The sequence below is a fragment of the Oryctolagus cuniculus genome, chromosome 2 (genome assembly GCF_051225735.1).
Source record: "Oryctolagus cuniculus isolate XC-2025 breed Fujian yellow rabbit chromosome 2, ASM5122573v1, whole genome shotgun sequence".
Lineage (NCBI taxonomy): Eukaryota > Metazoa > Chordata > Mammalia > Lagomorpha > Leporidae > Oryctolagus > Oryctolagus cuniculus.
The window spans coordinates 105,813,611-105,823,990 of record NC_142868.1 but is presented as its reverse complement, the minus strand read 5'-3'; the positions used below and the strand labels follow the sequence as shown (position 1 = coordinate 105,823,990).

At 42.8% G+C, this 10,380-nt stretch overlaps 1 long non-coding RNA gene across 2 annotated transcripts; it reads right to left on the bottom strand.

Annotated features, from left to right (window-relative positions):
• Positions 1–3,937: 3,937 nt before the first annotated feature.
• On the bottom strand, positions 3,938–10,157 carry LOC149127973 (uncharacterized). 2 transcript variants are annotated; one of them, XR_016229650.1, is made up of 3 exons: positions 10,055–10,157; positions 5,001–5,142; positions 3,938–4,424 (listed from the first exon to the last, which is right to left on the bottom strand). It is a non-coding gene; the product is annotated as an uncharacterized LOC149127973 (long non-coding RNA). The 2 variants fall into 2 exon arrangements; XR_016229651.1 differs by having other exon boundaries at positions 9,972–10,066.
• Between the last annotated feature and the right edge of the window lie 223 nt (positions 10,158–10,380).

The window sequence follows — 10,380 nt, the reverse complement described above, 5'->3', positions numbered from 1 at the left end:
GCAGCGGTGCCCCTGGTGGCGGGAGGTGGCCAGCTGATGGAGTAAACAAACAACCTCATGTTCTGATTGCAGAACTTCCTAAAATGCAAACACCTCTGGCAGGTGCCAGGGCAGGAAGCTTTCTTCGTTGAGTTCTGTTTTTTCAAGTGTATTCCTGTCGTCAGCAAAGCACAGCTCCCTGGAACTCTGCCTGTGGTGATAAAAGGGTTGAGTCCACTGCATGAGGTGAGGACCATATGGACGGATTCTCGGTAGGAGATGATGAATAGAGTTGTATTTCGGGGAATTTCTCAGGATGCTCCAGCAGGAAAAAGTATTGAGAATTTTCTAAGGTAAACTTTTAGCTATTTATCTATTTTGTTTTTTAAAAAAATCTAATTTTAAAACACATCTCTCTTTTCTTTCACAAATTATGATGTCATCGTGGTCCATCAGAAACTCATAGCTTTGTCTTTAATCATTTACTGTCTGGATTCAATTGCAAGGGATGAGGGTAGGGATGAAATTTTGCTTTGGTAGAAAGAAGGAAACATTCTGCCTGCCAGCTGCCTCAGATGGGAACCACCACACCATTTAATGAAATGTTGTTTCAGGACCAGCATCTTGGCACAACTGGTTCAGCTGCCACCTACCTTGCTGGCATCACATGTGAATGCCAGTTCAGGTCCTGACTGATCCAGCTCCCTACTAATGCATCTGGAAAAACAGCACAAGATGTCCTGAGCACCTGGACCCCTGCAACACAAGTGGAAGACCCCGGTAGAGTTCCAGACTCCTGGCTTCAGCCTGCCCCAGGCCACCCATTGGGGCCATATTGGGAGCGAACCAGCAGATGGAAGATCAATCTCTCTCCCCGCCGCCCTCTCTCTCTAACTATCTTTTTTCAAATAAATAAATACATCTTTTTAAAATGAGATGCCGCTTCCTCTAATTCTATTTTGAACTGAACCTTGTTTGTCTCACCCTTTGAGGCCATACCCCATTCACACTGATTAGTCTATTGTTGCTTTTTGAAAAATCTTATTTTAAAAAGTGTTTAAATCGGCTGGTGCCGTGGCTCACTTGGCTAATCCCCTATCTGCGGTGCCAGCACCCTGGGTTCTAGTCCCGATTGGGGTGCCAGGTACTAGTCCCAGTTGCTCCCCTTTCAGTCCAGCTCTCTGCTATGGCCTGGGAGGGCAGTGGAGGATGGCCTAAGTGCTTGGGTCCCTGCACCCGCATGGGAGACCAGAAGGAAGCACCTGGCTCCTGGCTTCGGATCAGTGTAGCACCAGCCATAATGGCCATTAGGGGTGTGAACCAACAGAAGGAAGACCTTTCTCTCTGTCTCTCTCTCACTGTCTATAACTCTACCTGGCCAAAAAAAAAAAAAAAAAAAAAAAAGTGTTTAAATCTAGGACCTTACTGCCTACAAAACTAAAGCATAAAGTTGGCTAATTCAAATACATTCACTTATTTTGCCTTCATTCCCAATTTGTACTTTAATACATGTTCTTTGGCTTTGAAGATCTGGCATGTTTGGGTTGTTCCACTGACTAGATTATTTGGTGACTGGAATAAGTATCTTTCCATTTCTGAAATAGGAAGATACCTCAATGTGTTAATGGGAAATGGGATTAAAGGATAAGTTTATTGTGATACAGCATTTTAAAATTCATGCATATTTTGTTCACAATATGCATTTTCCATGAGCTTTTTGAGCACCCTTTTTAATTTTAGGGGATGCCTTTTTAAACATGACCTAACTCCATGCAATAGCCCCATTGTAAGTCTGACTCGAAACACTGAGATGATGTACTGCAGGTGTTGAATGACAAGGCTTAGACAGGAACCTCATCCTCCCACTTTATCGTTTTAACCTTCACCAATGCAAACACACCACCTTTTAAGTCCTTGATTCCTTTCTTTAAGAACAACAGTTGGTAATAAGGGGATTGAGAAAATCAACAAATGCTGTAGAATAAAATCACTGATTTTCATGTCTGTGTGTTTTTAAAGATTATTTATTTATTTATTTATTTAGACAGCAGAGTGACAGAAAGAGGGACACACACACACACACACACACAGGGTGGGAGGGGGGGATTTCCATCTGCTGATTTACTCTCCAAAAAGCTACAATAGGCAGAGATGGGCAGACTGAAGCCAGGAGCAACGAACTCCATCCAGGTCTCCCAAGTGGGTTTGTAGAGGCCTAAGCAGTTGAACCACAATCAACTGCCATCCCAAATTCAATGATAGATGTAGATGAGTACTGAGTAATCAGTACCCGAAACTGCACTCAGATAGGGGATGCTGCCAGCGCCACAAGCGGCAGTTGAACCCACTGTATGACAACATCAAATCCTCCATGGGAATTTTTTTACAATTTATGAATACTTTGTGATTTGTGAAATTCATGGTTATGTCTTATTTTTGTCTCAAGAGGGTATTGTAATTTACCAGTTCATCACATACATGACTTTACATGTCTTCAGAAAAACCATATGAAGGTATTTGACCATCCATATGTATACTTGTTAATTTTGTCAAAAATATAAACTGAAATTTTTCACTATGTGCTGCAGATTCTGAGTGCACAGGCCATCCATTTGATGTGCCTTTCCAGCTGTTTAAAGATGGGATGGTCCCATGTTTGCTGTCATCTGCTATTGAACAGGGTATAAGGAAGCTCTGGGTTACACAGTGGCTCTGATTATCTGCTGACAACAGGCTGAGAGTAGAATTGTCTTCATCCTCTGCTGCAAACCCATTTTAAAATTTCTAATTCATCACTTCCTTTAAAAGTCTCTATTATCTTAGTTTTGAAAAATAATCTCATTCCTGGAGAAGCAGAGCAGAGAGCAACAGGACTCAACCAATGCACATCAGCACCATGTAGATAAGGAGCATTTGACTAAAGGAGTCAAAAGTCCAAGGGTGGAGCCTGGGCACTGCTCATTCACTTAAACTTGAAGGTTTCCCACATGCCATCAAGCTCAAGTGGGAAGTTTGCCAGGAGCTGGAAATACATGGGCTTCAAACCTATGTTACAATTTGGGGTAATTTACTAATTTTTCTAAGCCTTGGCTTTCTTATCCATAAAAAACTATAATAATATTTCTTATTCCATGTAATTAATAAAGGAATCACTTGACATAACCTCTGTGGAGGAACCCAACGCAATATTAAGCACATAAGTGTTCCTATTTTATTAAATTTTATTTTTAGTATTTGTTTTAGTTTTTAACAGCTTCAATAGACACAATTCTAATAACTGACTGACCTCTCCCTCCCATCCCTCTTCCCTCTCCCTTTCTTTCTCTCCCTTTTTATTTTCCTCCCTCCCTCCCTACCATTCTTCCTCCTTCTCTCCCTCCCTCCCTCCCTCCTTCCCTTCTTTCCTCCCTCCCTCCCTCACTCCCTCCCTTCCTCCCTAGTTTCAGTAGCTAATACATTTCCTCTCCTGTCCATTTGCAAACTGCATTCCCGTGAGTATCCCAAAACATTAGGAATATGATGTCTTACATCACACAATCAAAGACGTTAATATCTGCCTGCATTTCCCAAGTAACAGAGAAGGCATTAGACACATTTTCACATGTTACGTTTAAATGACAGACTAGTAATCTCCCAATTTGAAGTATGATCTGCCCAATGGACAACAGCTGACTTGGTGCTAAGGGTTGACATGTAAGTGCTTTTGAAGCTGAATTTTTCGATATCATATTTAAATTCTAAGATAGCAACTATCCTGTTAGGGCTCATTCTGTGAGAACAAATCACAAAGACGGTAAAGCTTATTATCAAGACTGAACTAAATGGAGCTTTTAGGTCAAAGTTAAATGTTGAATTACACCCTGGCCAATTGCTATACGGCATGTCCATGTCTAACAATAGAGACCACAGATGCTTTGTCATCCACTACATCATTTTTATTTATTATTTGGCATTTACAATCTATGTCACAGGGGCCAGAAAAACAAATAAATTCAGAAAATAGAAATGCAGGGGGAAAAGTAATAAAGTACACTTGTTCCAACTCCACAATTTGTAAATAGGAAAGGGATGTAACCAGAAATGTCTAGCATCAAGAAATAGATGAATAATGTAAATGGAACAAGTGAAGAATGTTGCCCATATATAAAAGACAAGCTGGGGCCAGCACCGAGGCTCACTTGGTTAATCCTCCACCTGCAGCGCCAGCATCCCATATGGGCACCAGATTCTAGTCCCGGTTGCTCCTCTTCCAGTCCAGCTCTCGGCTGTGGCCCGGGAGTGCAGTGGAGGATGGCCCAAGTGCTTGGGCCCTGCACCCCATGGGAGACCAGGAGAAGCACCTGGCTCCTGCCATCGGATCAGCGTAGCTCCTGCCATAGCGGCCATTTGGGGGAGTGAACCAACAGAAGGAAGACCTTTCTGTCTCTCTCTCTCAGTGTCTAACTCTGTCAAAAAAAAAAAAAAGACACGCTGATTTCAAGGCTGTGGTGTGCACATCTTGAATGGATGGGCTCCCCTGACCCAGCAGTGGTTACTGCAAGCTGAACTTGCATTTCTGAGAGTCTACAACTCTGACTTTAAACCTCACTCAGGCCGGCCCTCTGCCCCCCAAAGGCCACCTGTGCAGTGTTTTGGTACTTAGGGTAATGTGATCACCCAGATTTGTAGGTAGCAGCCACACTGAAGGAAGCCATGGGGGCCACCTGCAGTCAGTTTCTCCCACCCCCAGCTGACACTTCTCAGTGAAATTAATATAGAAAATCACTTCTGGATGTATGCACCGCTGCCTGTTCTAAATTACAACCATAACGTTCATTAATATTGGTTAGATGTCACTTGTGATTAGCAGAAATTGTCATCAGTTTAGGTCAGTCGGGTGGGGAAAACTTTTGTTAACAGCACTACATGCTTCAGTATCTACCTCTTTCTAAAGGGCAAGCCATCCATCCCGTATGGAATGACAGAGGAGCCATACATCATTCCTTAAGGGAGGAAGCCTATGAGGACCTGAAACCACTTACTTCCCAGGGTCTTGTTTTCTATTGTCTCTGATGCTTAGCTGACCCCTTAAGGCATTGGTTCTCAAAGATGTTTCCTAGGTCAGCAGCAGCAGCCTCTGGAACATACTAGAAATGCAGACTCCTAGGTCCCAATCCTGAAAGACTGAAAAAGAAACTCTCAGGGAAGGGCCATGAATTTGGATTTCCCCGGGTAACTGCATGTACACCAAAGTGTGAAGACCAGGGCGCTAGAAGATGACACTTATACACATACATTAACTGCCTCAGACACTGTGGAATGATCACAAGAAGCCAAACTCACAGGCACCATGAGTTATAGCACATCCCACAGCACCTGACATTGCACTGGCTCAAGTCCCAGCTGCTCCAGTTCTGACCCAGCTCCCTGCTAATGCACCTGGGGAGCAGCAGATGATGGCCCCTGCTATCCATGTGGGAGACCCAGATGGAGCTCCACGCTCCTGGTTTAGGCCTAGCCCAGCCCTGGCCCTTGTGAGAATTTGAGGAGAAAACCAGTGGATCTTTGTCTGTCTCTCTCTCTCTATGCCCTTCTCATTTTTGTTCTGCCTTGCAAATAAATAAAATCTTAAAAAAAAGAGAGAGAGAGAGAAAGAAGCAGGGCCAAGTCTGACAAGCCTTTGCACTTGGGATGATTTGATGAGAAATAACTATACATATTATGTGTGTGATATGTATAATTTATAATATATATTCTATTATATATATATAAATTCACATTAGTGAATCACTACTGATACCAGTCTGAATAATGCCAGACTACTAATACCAGCCTGAATAAATAAGCAGTGTAGAGCCAGAAGAGAGAATATACCATGTTAGAAGAATCCTAAGTATTCACTTAGGGTAGTTGAATGCAAAATTTAGATGGTCATGCAAGATATGGAAATTTATCTTCATCCTCTACAAAGGTGCTCCAAGAAGTCTATAGAAAATAGAACTAAAACATAAGCTTATTTTGATTTAAAAAAATATGAACTCCATGCATAGTGTTTTCATGATATTCATTCTTTCTGAATTCCCTCTCAGTAACTGAGAAGCATCCAAGTTAGGGGCCCCAGTGAGACTACCCAGGGGATTCTCTATCAGTCCCACTGTAGGCGTCATCATGATCTACCTGTAGATCCAAGGTCACCCTAAGTCCCAGCCATCACAGGAGATGTTACCATCAGGCTGAGCCACAGTCTAGACAACTTAAAGCCTGGAAGCAGGTTCTGCTTGATGCCCTTGAACTATTGTCCACGGGTGAGGGAGCCCTGGGAGCTTATTCCTCTTTCCCCATCACCTCCACATCATTCATAACCTTTACAGCCTGGGCCTAGGCTGTCCTTGGTAGAATAACGCAGGTGTCACTGACCTACCTGGCCAAGTCCCATCATATCTGTACTCAGTTTTCTTATCACCTCAGCCCACCCACAATGAGGGCAACTGCAGAGTGCCCACACCGACCTGTGTCCACATACATCTCCCTTAGAAGTCTTGCCTGGCTCTCTAAAGTGTCCATGTTAGCACCTTGTTTGAAATTCCCTAGCAAAGTGAAGATGCTATCAAGGAACAGAGCCCATTAAGCCATTTACCACCACTATAATCTTCAGTCAAGTGGAATCATTGGTGGAACAGGCCAAGCCTTACATAGAAAGAATGGAACTTTCAGCATTATTCTCTCTCTAAGCATCTGGTTGGCCTGGAAGCACTACCAGAACACTAGGATTTGAAAATTAGGGGTAGCACAAACTCTAAAACAGAGGTAGAGAGAATCACCCTGTGAGAGGTGTCCCATGGCCACTAAGACGTCCAAAGTTCCCTAGAGTCACAGGTGTTATTTTAAGAGCAGTGCAGAAACACTACAGATCTTAGGTCAGATAAACCTGAAGTTTAATCTGAATTTACAGCCTGACCTTGGGCAGTATAACTTTTTTGAGCTTTGACTTCCTAACCTGTAAAAGTGCATATCAAAAATATCTTCTTTGCAAGGTTTCTATCCAAACCAAATGAGAAAGAATAGAGGAAAATGCTTAACTGTGCCAGAAATAATTTTTAAGAAAACATTTTTTTCCAATACTTACCTCTGCTTCCCATCACTGTTCTATTTTCTGCAGTATGTACCTGGAAGACCCTAAGGCAGCTGATGAAATGGGTTAATTAAAAAAACTAGGACAGCAAGTAGAGGAAATAGACTCTAGCCATGGAAAAGCCTTCTCATGCAAGTCAACACCATGAAAAAACATAACTCACAGGTCATTTCAGGGATCCTGGAGCCTCCCACTGACCAGGCGCCCAAGGGGCTTCTGGCATGAATTTAGAAATCGGTGAGATTTTGCTCCCCACATCCTCTTTCTGTGACAAACAGAGCTAACAAATGACTATGCCAGTGCTGTCCATGGCTACTTGTTGAAAAAGATGCTTCAGCGGGGATAGCTTTAAAATAATGCAACAAAAGAAATGTACATTGCAGGTGCCATAGATGGATTTGCTCTGTCTATGTACGATCTCCCTCAATGCCTTAGTTTTATGACTTGGCAGTGAGAGTCATTTCAACACAAGGCCTTTAATACCATTGGTGTTCATTCCTAGACTATTGGATACACCCAATTAATATATTCCACAGATGATCTGTCACCCACCGAGGCTGCTAAATGAATCAAACTCATTAAGTTACTCCTCTTATTAATAGCACACATCACAGCGCTGGCATGCAGGAGAGCCGTTAGTAGAGCGGAGTTCTGCTTCTTGTTTGAACAAATTTTATAAATAAGTCAGTGCAGAAAGGGATATGAATCATCGTAACTGGAGTCCATCACGTAAGCCTGGAACAAATGACTACATGCTTCTCTGGGGGCAACTGAGATACTGCAGTCTCCGGCTCCCGGAGAAATGAGTGTTGAAAGGAGAGAGGCTGTTGGCAAGGGTCTCCACGAGTGAGTCTGCTGCCTCGGAACCACTCCTCAGTCCAAAGCATCATTTTTAAAAATTCCTTCCTAGGAAAGCACAGAATCACAGCTGATTCGATTAGGAAGAACCTCGAAGATCAACTGACCCATCAATTTCCAACCCTGACTGTAAATTAGAAACAGCTGGGGTCTTTCAGAAATTATCAGTGTCCATTAAACAAGTGCTACCCAAATAAAAAGATACAGAATCGAATCTATGCTAATTGAATTAATTTAAAAAGATATGTCAGGAATGTCCCAAATATTTGGAAATTAAGCAATAGATTCTAAATAATCCATGAGTCAGAGAAAGCATTGTGAACTGAATGATAATGATAATACAAAATACTGTTAACATTTTGGGATTTTGCAAGAGTAATGTATAAAGATTAGTGTGTGTGTGTTATTAAGTAGATAAATAGAAAATAAAAAGTTAAAGTCAATGATCTGTGATTCTATCATAAGAATAGAGAAATCAAGACCCAAACAAGCAAAAGACAGGGAATAGCAAAGGTCCGTAGAAAGCAGTAACCCAGAATGTGGACAAGCAATAGAGAAAATAAATGAACTCGGAAGCCGGTTGTTTGGGTTGTTCAACAACATCAATCAAATCAATAAACCCTTAAAAAGCAGACCAGGAGAGAGGCAGAGAACCAAATAACTAATAGGAACAAAACAGGAAATAATGTGAACCTCACATTAAAAACCATTTAAAAACCAAAGTAAAATATATACATTTTTTTGAAAGATGCAATTAATCTTAATTGTTAGAAAACACAGAAAGCCTTAAAATGCTACTCTCTTAAAGAAATCAAATGAATGGGACCAGTGCTGTGGCGCAGCGGGTTAAAGCCCCAGCCTGCATAAAATCATAAAATCATAAAAATGATTCTTAAAAAAAAAAAAATCACGGCCAGCGCCGCAGCTCACTAGGCTAATCCTCCACCTAGCTGCTCTGGCACACCGGGTTCTAGTCCCGGTCGGGGCGTCGGAGTGCAGTGGAGGATGGCCCAAGTGCTTGGGCCCTGCACCCCATGGGAGACCAGGAGAAGCACCTGGCTCCTGCCATCGGATCAGCGCAGTGAGCCGGCCGCAGCGTGCCAGTCGCGGCGGCCACTGGAGGGTGAACCAACAGCAAAGGAAGACCTTTCTCTCTCTCTCTCTCTGTCCACTCTGCCTGTCAAAAAAAAAAAAAAAAAAGAAAGAAAGAAAAGAAAAGAAAAAAGAAAAAAAGAAATAAAATGAGTAATTAACAACTTTCCAGGGGCTGGCGCTGTAGCGCAGTGGATTAATGCCCTGGCCTGGAGTGCCGGCATCCAATATGAGTGCTGGTTCTAGTCCCTCTGCTAGAGCTGCTCCACTTCCCATCCAGCTCTCTGCTGTGGCCTGGGAAAGCAGTAGAGGATGGCCCAAGTGCTTGGGCCCCTGCACCGGGGAGATCCGGAAGAAGCTCCAGGCTCCTGGCTTTGGATTGGTGCAGCTCCAGCTGTTGCGGCCATCTGGGGAGTGAACCAGCGGATGGAAGACTTCTCTCTCTCTCTGCCTCTCCTCTCTCTCTGTAACTCTGACTTTCAAATAAATAAATAAATCTTTTTTAAAAAAATTCCAGAAAAGAAAACTCCAGGCCAACACCTAGGTGTTGTCAAGCAGCCAGGGAAAATAGTGTAACCCTTACACAAGGCCTTTCAAACACAGGGGAAGAGGTAGCATTCCCCACCAGATACCAGCATCAGAAAAAAACAGCAAATCAATGTCCTCATACACAGACACAAAGACCCTCAACCAAACACCGGCAAACAAAATCCACCAACATGGACTTGTGCAAATATAACATCGCCAAACTGACCACATAAACAAAGACAGACAAAACACACGTGATCTTCTCAGATCATACAGGTAGAGAAAAGTATTTGACAACATTCAATATCTTTTCATGATAGCACTTCTCTGTAAATTAGAAGAAAATTTGCTCGGTGTGATAAAAGGGCCTCTTCAAACAAGTTACAATTTACATCATACTTACTGGTGAAAATTTCATGGTTTTTTTTCATGAATTTTTAAAAATTTGAGAGGCAGAGATTGAGAGAGAGATAGAGAGAGACCAACCTTGGATTTGCTGGTTCACTCCCCAATTATCCCAAATGGTCCCCAGCTGGGGCTGACGGCAGGCCGTCAATCTCCCATATGGGCGGCATAAACTTAATCACTTGAGCCATCGCCTGAAGCCAGAGTTTTTGGGAGTGGAGCTGGATGTGGAAACCAGGTACTCTGATGTGGGATGTGGAAGTCTTAACCACGACCCCCAGTGTGACTTCTTTGGGGAGCCTGATTCAGAAGGCAATCATGCATCTTTGTTGCTACACCTGATTCCCACAGATGGGGTGAATTACAATATTCAGCTCTAGGTCTGGAAGCTGGGAAGTCCAAGTTGG